At 39.0% G+C, this 15,623-nt stretch overlaps 1 pseudogene; it reads right to left on the bottom strand.

Moving 5' to 3' along the window:
• Nucleotides 1–14,415: 14,415 nt before the first annotated feature.
• On the bottom strand, nt 14,416–14,534 carry LOC135051569 (5S ribosomal RNA; annotated as a pseudogene).
• Nucleotides 14,535–15,623: the final 1,089 nt, after the last annotated feature.

The following is a 15,623-nucleotide window of genomic DNA, read 5'->3' as shown; positions in this document are numbered from 1 at the left end:
GGTTGATCTTAAAGCTGTGGGACGATGTTGCCCAGGATACAAAACTTTATACATCATTTGGAGTTTACCACTGAATGTTTATGAAGATACTGAGTTGAATTGGTTGCTCATACAGTATGAATAGCTGCATTAATTGCCACACAGATGATACTTGTTTCCTTTTAATGTTAGACACTGTCAATATGGTCACAACACTAACACGAGTAAAGCTTTGCTATAGTACAGGGGTTTCTTTGCAATGCTTTCAGTGACTAACACATAGAAATTACTGCACACAAAATCTGAGCGCAAGTACAGTTACCTCTTTATAGTAAATTCCACTACAAAGCAACCAGCACACTGGAAGTCAGTTATGAGTAAGACACAAGGGTTTGTAATGCAAAATAGCTGTATTTATGGAGAAGAGATTTGCCCATACAGTAGGTATAATATGAACTTCTGTGCCTTCATTTGTGGGGCAGTGACAATATTAACTTTAATTTTATGGAGAAAGATTACAAATTTGGGAGGGCTAGCTTCCACTATGACAGGGAGTAGGACACTATGAGCAATGGTCCTGGGGTAAGTCATAAGAGTATAATCTCTTGAGTGACAGTTATCTATACATAGTTGGAATCCCATTGGCAATTTGCTTTAACAGTCAGTAGTAGGTGTGTACATTTACTAGTTGCTATTTGGGTAAGAGTTTTCCTAAGTGTCTCAAATCATTGCACATTTTGTACCTCACTTCTGAGACCTAACGATATCCCAATGGGTTGGTTTCCACCTGTATATACACTGCATGCTTCTTAAAATCTATGTTGTGAACCTGCTGAGGTGGTTATTTCTGGAGAGCAGGTGCACATGGTATGCTGATAACTCTCTTTTTAGCTGTTTCCTTAGCTGGGTAGGACTCCTTCCCCTTAATATCCAGTTTCAATTTACTTATTAAGCATGGTGTCAGGCTTGTATTTGTTTGTGGGTCTGGACTAGGGATTTCCATGGGAGCGGAGTAAGGAAGGCTGGGTCAGAAGCTAAGCGCCTTAATTTAACTCTTCTTCATGCAAGATGGGAGAGTGAAGAGAGATAAGGTAGTTTAGCACTTAATAAGAAATGTACAACCGACAAGCTATGTAGGATTGCTGGAACACAAATACTTAGTACTTAGATACTGGGATGTGAAGCAGTATAATTGGTCAGAGGAGTCATATGACCACTAACTGACTCCCAGTTGGATCCTAGCCGGTCAGCTGATCTGTATTGTCATAGCTGTTCCCAGCTGATGCAGCTTTTTGCTTTACTCCATTGGTGCACCGCAGACATGACAAGATCTAAGATGGTGGCGCCCTGCGCCGGCTCCACATGGGACACCTATCACTGCAACAACTGAGAGAGGAGATGGACTATGACCCATGACCACTGACAGAAACATTCGCCCATGTAATTTTGGAGCAGGAGAGGTGAGAGAGCACCCAGCAGGGCAGCACTGTGCATGCTCGTTATGTGACAGTACCCCCTCCTTTAAGAATGGTCCCTGAACGCTCCTTGGGTTTCTATGAAAAACTTAGTGTGGAACATCTTGATGAGAAGTGGAGTGTTAACATGTTCTAAAAAGATCCAAGACATTTCTTCTGGACCGTATACCTTCTAGTCGATTAGATATTGTAGAAGTCCATATAGAAAACAAGAGTCCAAAATCTCTACCTCAAATTTTGTAGCCCTCTTGGTTTGAACTTGAGGTCCCTTTGGAACCAGGGTTTGAAAGCAATTTAAAATTAATGGTTTCAATAAGGAAATGTGTAAGGTGTTTGATATCCGGAGGGATGGTGGAAGAGAGAGTTGATATGCCACAGGATTTATAACTTTGGATATGGCAAAAGTTCCAATATATCTAGGGGTGAATTTCATAGAAGCAACACTTAAAGAGAGATTCTTTGTAGACACACTTTACCACCAACCTGAAGCAGCACCTCTTTGTTCCATTGTAACTCAGATGCAAGGGTCTGAAATGGAACAATGTATTGCCCCATGGTCCGAGTGCCTTGCCGGATTTGCATAATGTCCATGGAACGACCTGGCCCATCAAAGACCTTCCAGAACATTTAAATTAATTTGGCATAATTCTCAAGAAGTGGATCAGATCTTTCCCAGAGGTGTGAAACTCAGTCTAATGCTGGACCGGTAAGAAGTGATACAATGTAGGCCACATTGTATTTAACAGAAGGGAAACTTGAAGCTTGCACGGTGAAGTGCACATCGCATTGGTTGAGGAAACCCTGGCACAGCTTGGGTGATTCAGGGTGATTGAGCTTCAGGGAATACCCGCTAACTGTGCATAGCGGGCTACCCCAGCACACAGGTTCTATATGTCATGTATCGCTTATATTCAACAGCGATTTATTTAGTGTCCAGTGTTCCTGATGATTGGTCTGCCTGGGCAGACAGCTACAGCCCTATATGGATATATACCTATACATATCAAAACTCAGTCTGTCTGACCAAATATACAAACCGGTGATTTTATAATCAGCTTTTGTTTCTCAAGATGTTTGATGATGCTCTGTGTTTTTCTCTGGGTAATACACCCTATATGTTAGCTTTTTGCATACTGTTATGCCATGATTAGTGTCACGAACCAATCTCTCACCTCTGCGGGTTCTGGGGTCCATCCATTGCCGGTGCAGTTGCTCGCGGTGCTGTGCGGCCGTGTGGGGACGCGGCGTGGTCAGTGGCACAGGTGATGCAGGTTCTGGGAGCTTGGAGTGAGGGGACTAAATGGCCAAAGGCACCACTGTGTGTCTGCAGTATAGGAGGCGGCCATGTTGGAGACCAAATGAGCACCATAGAGCACTTGTGAAACACCTGTGGGTAAGTTTTAGCCAATCTCATGCTTGTGCTGCCTTTAAGTAGGCTGGGAATATGTTACTCTGGTCCAGTGCTTTGTTGTATCTACTCTATGCCCTAGCTCTGTGCTCTCTCCGTGCATTACCGTGTGATTCCCGTGGTCCAGATATCGCCTCCGCTCCCAGAGGTCTGCCTGCAGCCTTCACTGCAAAAGATCCACCAAACTCCCTGCTGTGCTGTCAGTTAATCGCTCTCCCAGTGGCAAACAAGTGGATTTCCAAAGTCTTGTAAGAGGTTACCCTGTCAGCCTGTTTCAATCACACAGCCTTTGGAGGATCCCACTAAATTCAGGTGCTCGTTTGTTCAGCTCTAAACTTAACCCATTCATCACCATTGTCGTCTGCTGCAGTTTCACAGTGCTGTGTTATCTTCTGAACTCGCAAGTAACCCATTCAGTATTGTATTTTCATTGTTGCTGCAATCAAGGACAATTCTTCACAGCCTTTCAGTTTAATCTTTAAGCTTCAGTACAGGTCTCCACAGTTATTCATTTATGTCTGCAATATCCAGTTAACACTCCTTACAGTTTGGCACCAATCATTGCTTCATTTGGACAATTCGTCAATCAATCACAAGACTGTTTAAAAACTCAGTTCTATGAACATTTCTTCAATGCATCTTTAAGACTGTTCCTGCTTATCATTATACCATTCTTTGCAATACGTCAGTATATATATATATATATATATATATATATATATATATATGGTGATTAATAATTTGTCATTTAACTCCTTACTGGAATTGTTGCCTTTAATAAATATATGAAACGGAACTTTCTTCGTCCTCCCTTCTTTCATCGTACCCCAGCACCTACGCCTTTGGTTGGTCCAGGGTTAATGGATTCACAAAAACACTCGGCCCTGACAATTACCCTTATTGTGGCAATAGAGGAGAGACATTATCTCCTGAGGGTTAACACTGCATGCACTTTAAAAGGTTTATAGAGTTTTGTCACCGGATTGATACAAATTTTGAACATGTAGAATGTTACAATATCTTGATACATGACATCTGAGATGCAAGTGTTGCAACATCTTTGAATAGTATCCTTGTGTTCGGTGATACAGTATATATCTTGTGCGGGCAGACAGTAATAAGTTACTTATTGAGAGGATGTGATTTATGCATGCATTTAATTCTGTTATCAGCCACTCAATTTATTCAGTTATTAATATTACTAGAAACTGCTACACAAGCCACATCTCCCATCCAATCCATATTTTGTTAGTCCCTTAAATGTAACCATATTAGATTATGTATGAGATAAATATTATCTCTCCATGAAATAACATTTGTTTGCATTGTGAAAAGGCTGTTGAAACCTTGGCACAGGATCAATATTGATCCAGAGATTGAGAATGTGGCACCATCCTGTCCTAATTATGGGGATGTATTTATTGTAAATCATTTGAACAGAGATATACACTGACATCTTCTAACACTCACTCCATATTCTTATGTATTCTATCATTGATGAGGATGACTTCTCATATCAGTGTTTCTGTCATTATCTGCACTGCGTCTGGTACACAACAGCCAAAAGCAGAAGAGAAAGGTTGATGGAATCTTTGATATTACTTTTATTTCTAAGGACTGGAACTAGTAAGAATCTCTCATCTTTCATTAGCTGCCTAGGCAAATAAGAAACATTAGAATTCTGAAGATGCTTTGGTAGTCCTGTCTACTATCTTTTTCACATTATCTACAAAATTCTATGGACACCAAAATTGTTTGAAGTGTAATATAGAAATTATTCAACATAACTATACTCGTAAATACCAGTGAACTTGTGTGTTTTTAATTTAGTCTATTTTATGTATATGTGTTGTATTGTTATTTGTCAATATTTTGCCTACATATAGAACTTTGGTTCCCCTTATATGGGATTAACCTTCATGCCTCTTCAAGGCTTTTATAATAATAAACAGTAAAAGTAAAATATTACTTTTACTGATCCCCATACTACCACAAGAGTTCTCTACCACCCAAGAGTCCTTTTAGCAATCTTTTTTTGAGTGCTTTTTTCTCCTCTTTTATTCCATGAATGTGCAATAGATAGCACTAGAGCACAATATTTGGCAATTTGGCTGCATGATATAATGAATTTTAAAATCATAAGTGTTGTAACTTGGAATCCTGGTTCGCCCCATGATGCCTACATCCTCAGCAATTCATCCCTGTCTGCAAAAATTCTTGTGGGACAAATGACAGAGGGATGGTTGTTGTGTAAGATACCAGTATATGCTAATAAAGCAGCTAAAAGTAATTGTTACTATATTGTTCTATTTTGTTCCCCTTCCATTAAAAAAAGGTTATTTTGGCTATGGCTGTTGTTCCTGGCTTATGACTTAATTGTCAAATCCACAAACTTATGCTGAGCATAAGTATAAAGAGGCACATATAGCCCCCAATCCATAACAGAATGCATCTTTGGTTTATTTTCAAAAAATTATTCGGGAGGCATATTATTATATCATGTGTCAAAAGTGTTCGATATTATGCTCTGCTGCCGTCTATTGCATAATTGCACATTAAAGAAACCAGTCAGACAGATTATGCAATAGACAAGGAGCAGGCAGAGGTGTTTTTTTAACAACAACTGACTATGAGAGCACAGAAAGTGGAAGGCAGGCTGAAAGGCAGATTAAGGCTAAATTTATTTCCAAATATTTCAGCTGTAAGTATTTAAAATAAAAAACATCACTTAGGTTTTCATGTTTAAAACAATGTAAAGAGAGAGCTTCCCCTGTAATTAGTGTGCATATGATACATTTGAAACACTAGGAAGCAATGAGGAAGTTATGTTCGATTCTGCATTCAATTTTGCTGTGGATTTTAATGGGGATTTGAGGTTCAATTTTGGAAGGAATTTCATAAATTCAACTCTAAATCCCTTCCAAACATGAATCCACATCGAATTTGATGTGAAAATTAAATGCAAAATCAATTATTAGTAAATGTGGGATTTTTAAAGGGATTTACAAAATCAAATAGAATCGATTTCAGTTGATTTTGAAATGATCTCAAAATCAAACTTTAGTAAATATACCTCCCAAGAAGTTGTTACAGAGGGAGAGATTAAAATATGCAAATTCACTCTGCATATTGTATGCTCAGGAACCATCTGGACCCACATGTGGATGTGAGGATTTGCAGGTTTTTGACACTGACAACCACTTGTAGAGTGGATATGGGGGAGGAAAATGTCATTTTAATGTACATCAGATAATCCTGAAATAGATAATGATAATGAAGGATGCCAGCAATCGTGACCTGATTGCTTATGCACAGCTGCTGCTGATAGATGCTTTCATCATTTCCTTGGTGTCTATATTAACTTTGTGTGTGTATATGTGTTTTAGCAATTTTTTTTTTTCATACATGAGATTGAGAGTTGCTTCTGTTGTATCATAGAGGTTTGAAATTTAAGTCTAACATATATTTTTGCAAGGAAAACAAATGTTTAAAAATATGGTTGTAAGACTGTAAGTGTCATAGCCTACCGTAACACAAACAAAGTATAGAAGTGACTTCAAGAGAAACGCCACCTCAAAAGAAGCACCACCTTTATATATTGTTTGTTCTACTGTCTTGGGAGAAGTTTTGCAATCCTCTCATGCAAGGTTGGCAGCTGGGATTTAATTTAGAGTTTGTTGTGGGTGCCTATACTGATTCACTGTTTTCCGCCATGTCTATTTTTTCTTTGTATAGCCTAATGTAAGCCTGTATATTACTTTATTTCCAACTTTTTATAGGTGTGTGATTTTGGGCACAATTGCATTTAAATCAGCATCATTACCCAAACACACAATAAAAGTGATACTACAGTATTCCCTTATTCTTCTTTAGTTAATGAATAAAATGTCAAAAATGACTAGCAAAAATAATGAGCAAAATAGGCTTGCCGTGTGCAATAAGAGATAGGTACAGTAGGTGCAATTATAGACACATAGGCAATCACATTAGCACTGCCATTCGTAAATGACCCTGTGTTAGTTCCAATTTAAAGCTCCTTAAACATGTGCCAGTTTAATAGCTGAATCCTTAATTTCACAGAGTGCCATCCATCTCATCTCAAGAACCAATGTTTCTTCTTTATCTTTTCTTCCTTCCTTATCTACAATGTCTATCCTGTCTTCAGTGTCTGATTTACCTGAGAACTTAAGCTCTAAAGTTAGAATGACTGACTTGTGCTCATTCAACCTTTTTATGACTAACATACTTATTTAACAAATATAAAATTATCCACATGAATACTTAATTAAACAAATCACTGGTGAGAACTACTTAAAAAATCTACAGTGTAACGTCCATCATAACTTGCAAGAGAATAAAGCAGAATAAAAGTATAAAGAATATATTGTGTATTTTTGTTTTTTTATTGTAGCATGATTGGATAATAAAATTAGTCAAATGAGTTTTCAAAATTTGCGATCTACAAAACTCAGTGCTACAGATGCTTTTCAGCTTTTAGGGAATGTGCAGGAAACCCCAGACATTCTATCTATCATGATTTGCCAAAATTCAGAAAAATTGTGAATAGTAATGTAGTTTACTTTAGCAAATGTATGCATTGTCATTTCTCTCTTTCATTTTTGATTATAGGCCAACTGAAACTCTAACAAACTCTGCAAATCCTGTTAAAAACATATGTAGAATATGCACATATCTTACACAAGACACTGCAAAAACTCTAATTCATGCACTAATTATCTCCCACATTGATTATTGCAATAGACGTCTAGATTTTCACCACTATAATCCTTTTTAAATGCAGCTGTGAATCTGGCAGGGGTGCTACCTGTGCAGCAGTCCTGTAATCGGCCAGATAAAACCCACCACTTGCTGCAAGGCTGATATTTCTTGCAACTCATTCATCAGTTGCTATTCTGCTCTCTCAATCCATCCATTGGTTACCTGTGTCCTACCGTATTAAATATTCATACTTTTACTTATACATAAAGTAATTAACCAAACTACACCAACATACATCTCTTTGCTTATCTCAAAATATCTTCCAGCTCCACCTCTCTGATCAACACAAGCTCTATATCTCTTATCTATACTCATTACCTGATCCCATTCATGGTTATAGGATGTTTTTCATGATGCACCCACTTTGTGGAATGGTCTCTCATGCACATTAAGACTTTCCTCTAGTCTCCAAACCTTCAAGAATTCCCTCTATACAGTTCACATGCAACTTTACATGTTTTTATTTTCTTCAGTTTTACATCATGCTGAGCCTAGGCTAACATTCCTGTGTGAAAGGCTCATACGGCATACCATGAACCTCTGCAATCTGGCTGGACCAATATGCAATATCTACTGTAGCAATTATCCTTGTATGTCAGTAACTATTTCCCTCTAGATTGTAAGCTTGTGAGCAGGCCCTTCTCACAGTTATTCATACAAAAATAAAAATCTTAGAAACAGAAGGAGCTAGTGGGAAATAGAAGTACCTGGAACTGCAGCAGTCTAACATGCAGAGGGATCACAATCATGTCGGGCTCACAAAGGTTATAATGATGATGTAGATTTTGAGATAGCACTTGAAAATGCTTATTGGAGAATCTGGTAAGGTATTGTTAGAAGTTCTATAGTTGGAGAAGAGTAGAAGTCTTTGAGATAATTGCAACAGGTTGTTATCACAAAGGAGGAGAGATATAGGTCAGATTGAGTGAGTGATAGAAGAAGGTGTATCTAATGATGAGGCCAGATAATTATGAAGTGGATGAATTAGTGTGAGCTTTGACTGTCAAGTTGGTTACCATGTATTTAGCTCTAGAGGTTATAAGGGGCCAGAGTAGGGATTGCACAGTGGTGGAATTGATATGGAGTGGAGAAAGGAAGAACAGCCTTGACATAGCATTTGGGACTGATGGTAAAAACAAATGCGGGAATACAGATAGCTGGTGGATGCAGTAGCCAAGACAGGATTAAATGATAGACTGGATAGGGGTTTAGGTAATGTTCTGAGTGAGAAAAAGGCATAATCTGATTTTACATTTAATAATAGCCTTAGGAGGCAGGAAAATGAGGAGCTTCAATTTCAATATGTTTAACTTTAGGTAGCATTGGGACAATCAGTTGTATATGGCAGATAGGATAGGAAACATGTCAGAGAAGGAGAGGTTGATTGTGTAGGTCTACTGTATAGAGGTGGCAGTGGAGAATAAGGAAACATTCTAGTTCACTGAAGAGATACAGTAAAGAGAGAAAAGCAGAGGGCAGAAAACAGAGTCTTGAGGGACCTCAACAAATAAAGAAAGTGGAAGGGAAGAAATGTCAGTAATAGACACACTTAAACAAGCATTCAAAGGTAGGAGGTGAACCAGAACATAAAAGTCTAAAAAACTTTTACAGTGCATAATGAGTAGAAATGAGTGGTTCGGATTGCTTGAAATCCGCTCCGCTCCAAACATTGGTAATCAGAGTCCACCCAAGCGGAGGCTCAGATGTCCCACCAGACTCAGATTCCACATCAATGCCAAACGTAATCTTCCCAGTGTTGGATTCTTGCGGGACTTGGACTCCATATAAGGTCAGGACTCAGCGCCATTTCACTCAATGCACGCTGATGAATGCTGCGCTATACTTTGCTGTTTTAGGCTGTGGTGTGTCCATCCAGAGACTCCAGACTAATTGTGGCTGTGCAGAAAATAGTGACTGTATATAAGGGCACGCTGCACTGTACTCTACTGTTTAAGCTATGTGTCCATCCAGAGACTCCAGACTAATTGTGGCTGTGCACTGTGCAGTATAGTGACTGTAGGGGCCCACTGCACTGTACACTGTTTAGGTTGTGTTATGTCCACCTAGAGATTCTGTACTCATAGAGAAGCCACCTTCCACCATTTCTCCTCCCTCTGGATATTTGTGTAGCTGATGCTTATGCTAATGAGGATGTTGAGGATGTTTTTTTGTAAGTCAGGCACCAGTGGAAGCAGCTCTTGGTCATGATAAGAAAATTACCATTATCATGCCTGGGCATACGACCAACAAATCCACCTTGCATGTGTGGAATTATTTTTACATAAATTCTGACATTTATCAAGCCATCTGTAGCCTTTGTGGAACCACAGTTAGTAGAGGTAGGGATGTTAAACATCTAGGAACCTCCACCCTGTTACATCATTTGCAGCGAGCTCATGGCATGTTATTGATAACATCAAAAGCTGGTGCTAAAAAAATAACAAGCAGTCAAGCATCAGCTAACTCCCTTCTCTCAACTATATTTCAGCACCTGCAATCTCCACAGGAAACACCTTCATCCTCAATATCCTCAGTAATCATCAGAGGTAGTCCTTTATCCACTTTGTTTAAGCTAGGTGATTACTCCCCATTCTAGGATTCCTCTGAAGAATCCTTGAGCGCTTGGCCTGCTGCTGTTGGGGGTGGTACTTTATCCCAAAAGTGGACCAAGAAAAGTACTAGTAGCATTGTAAAAAATCAATTGACTGTGAAACAATCCTTTGCAAGGGGAAGTAAGTATGACAGCTGTCATCCAGTCACACAGCAGTTCACTGATGCCATCACAGGTTTGCTAGTATTAGATCTGTTTCCAATATCCACCATTAATGCAGTCTGTTTTACACAGTTAACTAAAATCATATGTCCCCGGTACTAAATTCCATCTCGGTTCCATTTTAGCCAAAAAGCCATTCCGCAGCTGTACCAGAATGTCAATAATAATAATAATAATAATAATAATAATAATAATAATAATAATAATAATAATAATAATTATTGGTCTACAAATGCCATTGTACCCAAATGTCCACTTAACCACAGATATGTGGACAAGCTATAGTGGGCAAACTAAAGATTACATGACTTTGAGAGCCCACTGGGTGGGTGAATTGCCTTCAGCAGAAGCAGAAGCAGTATCTAACAAACAACACCAGCTCATTTACAGGCAAGCTACCAGTATCACTGGATTTAAACAGAGGCATACCCCTAACAACCATTCAGAAAAACTTAGGGATGTTATAGAAACATGGCTTACTCCACTTGGACTCTCCTCAGCATTTGTGATATCTGATAATGCCACAAATATTATGAAACCATTACAGCTGGGTGAATTCCAACACATCCCCTATTTTGCTCACACAATCAACTTAGTGGTGCAGAGCTTTTTAAAAAATGACATGGGCATGCATGAGGTGGTGTCTGTGGCCCAAAATATTTGGAGGCATTTTCAGCATCAGCAACATATTGCAGGAGATTGAAGCAGCTGCAAGAACAGTTTAATTTGCCCTGCCATTAACTGAAGTAAGAGGTGGTAACAAGGTGGAACTTCATCCTTTATATGCTTCAGTGGATGGAAGAACAGCAAAAAGCCATCCATAGCTATAAAACAAGCCATGACTTTAGTAGAGAAGGTGGGATTTACCTTAGTCCAGGACAGTACAAAGTACTTACTTGTGCAAGGTACTCAAACCTTTTGAAGCAGCCACCTGTGAAGTGAGTGCTGATACTGCTACCTTGAGTAAGACGATTCCCCTGAATAGGCTTATAGAAAATCAGCTGGAGAAATTGAAGGAGAAGATTAAACAAAGCAAAGCCGCAAAGTGTGCCGGACTTTTAGATCAAGTCCTTTTTTCGCTTCACCAGGATTCACGGGATGCAAACATCTAGAAATCTGATCACTACATTTTAGCAAAGGTGCTGGATTCTAGGTTTAACTTATACGCTGTGTCTTTCTTACAAATTGATCCATATCTTAAGAGTATATTTTTTCACTGCAATTTCACATATATACAGTGGGGCAAAAAAGTATTTGGACAGCAACCGATTGTGCAAGTTGACCCACTTAAAAAGATGAGAGAGGTCTGTAATTTCCATCATAGATACACTTCAACTGTGAGAGACAGAATCTGAAAAAAAACAGGAAACCACATTGTATGATTTTGAAACAATTTACTTGTATATTCTTGTGGAAAATAAATATTTGGACACCTACCAAGCAGCAAGATTTCTGGCTCTCACAGACCTGTTACTTCTTCTTTAAGAAGCTCTTCTATCCTCCACTCGTTACCTGTATTAATGGCACCTGTTTGAACTGGTTAGACTGTATAAAAGACACCTGTCCACACCCTCAAACAGTCAGACTGCACCTCTCCACCATGGCCAAGACCAGAGAGCTGTCTGAGGACACCAGGGACAAAATTGTAGAGCTGCACAAGGCTGGGATGAGCTACTCAACAATAGGCAAGCAACTTGGTGAGAAGAGATCAACTGTTGGGGCAATTATTAAAAAATGGAAGAAATACAAGATCACTGATAATCTCCCTTGACCTGGGGCTCCGTGCAAGATCTTACCTCGTGGGGTATCAATGATCTTGAGAACGGTGAGGAATCAGCCCAAAACTACACAGGGGGACCTGGTCAATGACCTCAAGAGAGCTGGGACCGTAGTCACAAAGTTTACCATTAGTAACACACTATGTCGTCATGGATTGAAATCATGCAGCACCCAAAAGGTCCTCCTGCTTAAGCCAGCACATGTCCAGGTCCATCTAATGTTTGCCAGTGACCATCTGGATGATCCAGAGGAGGATTGGGAGAATGTAATGTGGTCATATGAGAGCAAAATCAAACTTTTTGGTATAAACTCCACTCACTGTGTTTGGAGAGAGAAGAATGATGAATGGCATCCCAAGAACACCATACCCACTGTGAAGCATGGGGGTGTAAACATCATGCTTTGGGGCTGCTTTTCTGCAAAGGGGACAGGACGACTGATCCATATTAAGGAGAGGATGAATGGGGCCATGTATTGTCAGGTTTTGGGCAAAAATCTCCTTCCCTGACTAAGAGCATTGAAGATGGCAAGTGGCTGGGTCTTCCTGCATGACAATGACCCCAGACACACTGGCCGGGCAACTAAGGAGTGGCTCCGTAAGAAGCATTTCAAGGTCCTGGAGTGGCCTAGCCAGTCTCCAGACCTCAACCCAATAGAAAATCTGTGGAGTGAGTTGAAAGTCCGTGTTGCCCGGCGACAGCCCCAAACCATGACAGATCTAGAGAAGATCTGCATGGAAGAGTGGGCCTAAATACCTGCTACAGTGTGTGCAAACCTGGTCAAGAATTACAGGAAACGTTTGACCTCTGTAATTGCCAACTGAGGTTATCTCCATTTAGAGAAAAAGAGGGATAAGGTACTTCTAAGTTACCATTGGTGTCCTAACAAAGTAGGAGGACTCAGTACAAAATAGATAAGAATAGTTACAAAATGTAATTCACAAATACATAGCACTAAAAATATATATTTTCACATAGATAAAATAAGCCTAGGACTTCATGTATACATAAAAAGAAATATACATACAATCTAAAAAACAGAGAGAAATAAAAACAAATAGAGGAATAAACAAATATAGCTTAACTTGAGAAGATGGGTTAGATCAGGTATCACCCAACGCATTTCGTCCTATCGGACTTCATCAAGGGGTATTGTATTAGTGGGACCAACCAAATATATATACATATCCTAATTAGGAAGTGATTGATTACATCACTTCCTGTCATTAGTTGGTTAATAATGAGGAGTCAGAATAAACAGGGAAAGCAATGTTCTATACAAAAGGTGGCAGATAAGGAGGAGAACCGTTGAGCATATAATGTAAAATTAGTTCTACACAGTGTTTAAATCAAGTAAACTCATTGTTGCCGTGTGACGTCACGTCCGTCTCCCCCCCCCCCCATTTCCGGTATCCGGAGCTCCGTTCTGCACATGCACCCGCTCCAGACAGCGGGACCAGGGGATTTCCTTGTGTTAGAGCGCTATGTTTCAATGTACTGTTTATGCAGTGGCCATCTTAGAGGAGTCCTTTAACAGAGGACAGTTCTTTTTGTAGATTGGGATCCCGGCGGCCATCTTTAGAGAGATATTCATCCTGTCTATATAGAATCTCAATGACCGGTTAATCCCCATAAGGGAGCATGCAAATAAACTAAAAAAAGGTAGTTAGGAGGTGTCATTTGTCATATTTTACAAGTGATTAGACAGGTTTCTTCAAGATATTTGTGTGAACTTCTGAATAAAAAATGAATATATAGGTACACATATACAAGGATTCCGGTAAATCTGTAACTAGTGTATTATAATAATCAGGTATTTATGTATGTACTGTTACCTGGTATGTATGTATGTATGTATGTATGTATGTATGTATGTATAAACTACTGGTAATTATGTGTCATTTTTACATCGCTATGTGTTTCTCATAATGGTAGTAAAATACACAGGTTCAGTGCAGTCCAGCTAGGTTTAATTCAAGTGGGTTTGCTTATGGGTGTATAAAAAGTGAAAAAGCTGAAAAAATTATAAAAGTGTAAATGTAAAAAATATATATGTAAATTAAATATATATATATATATATATATACATACACGTAGGTGCTCTCCATCAGATTTAAAGTGTAAAGAAGAGATAAGGAAAATGAAAACTGAAGAAAATATCCAAATGCAAGCAAGTGCATAGAAAAGGGGATATAAATAAGTACATAATATCCCCAAATCTCTTAATCACAGAACCCGGTCTTCCTAGGTGGTCTCCCATCCCTGTACTGGCCGGGCCCAACACTGCTTAGCTTCCAAGATTGGATGGAATAGGGCATGTCCAGTGTGGTGTGGCTATAGTTAAGATCCAGGGTAAGAGTAAAAGTAAAAGAAAAGAAAGGTCTCAGAGTTGTGGGCATAGATAATATGCTTCTTACGTTCATAAAAATGGGGCTATTTCATATCCCTCATTGAAGCCGTCTGGATGGAGAGTACTTATTTCATAGATCCACTATATCTACCTTCTGGAGAGAAGGTTAGAAAGGTCTGCACCTCTTTTGCCAAGTGAGACCAATTCGATGCCTTTAAATGTGAGTTCATCTGGGTCCGATTATGGCATACTTGGAAATGTTTCGATACTACGTGAGTCAGGACCATATTTCTGATATTTCTGACATGTTCTTGAATGCAGTTTCAAAGGTCTTTTGGTTTTCCCGATATACTTAATCTTGCATGGACATTCCAAAAGGTAAATAACCAATGTTGTACTGCAATTAATGAATTGCTTAATCTTGTATTCCTTCTTGTTATTTATGTTCTGGAAATATTTCCTGTTTGGATGCAGATACCTACAAACATTACAGCGACTACACTTATAGCATAATTTTCGAATAGATGTTAGTGCTTCGGGATTCATTAGCATGCTGGGTGCAAGAAGATCTTTGAGGTTCTGTGACTTCCTAAAGCTCAACTGTGGTTTCCTAGGGAGAAAGTCCTTCAAAATGGGGCCATTAATTAGATGTTCCAGTGGTTCTTAAGTACTTTTTTAATCAGATTCTCATGTCTGCTGTAGCTGGTAATAAATTTGACAGTGTCCTCTTTCGTCTCCTTGGGATTGTATCTTAATAGTTACTTTCTCTATATATTCTTGGTCTTTATATTAGCTTCTTCTAGTAGATTATGCAGGTATCCTTTTTCCTTAAACCTTTCCATGTAAACTTGCAACTGTTGGTCTTGATCCTCATTGTTCTTGCAATTCTGTGTGATTCTATTAAATTGCGAGAAAGGGATGTTATTCTTCCATTGTTGGAGGTGGTTGCTTTGTTGCTTTTAAAATGTACATAACTGTTCATGTCAACCTGTTTGATAAAATTTCTTGTCACAGCTTCCTTCTCTGAATGGGTCAGTACTAGGTCCAGGACCTCTATTTCTTCCATATAATTTTTGAAGGT

Source organism: Pseudophryne corroboree, chromosome 2, assembly GCF_028390025.1.
Source record: "Pseudophryne corroboree isolate aPseCor3 chromosome 2, aPseCor3.hap2, whole genome shotgun sequence".
NCBI classification, from domain to species: Eukaryota; Metazoa; Chordata; class Amphibia; order Anura; family Myobatrachidae; genus Pseudophryne; species Pseudophryne corroboree.
The sequence above is the reverse complement of the archived record's forward strand: the minus strand, read 5'-3'. Positions and strand labels throughout refer to the sequence as shown.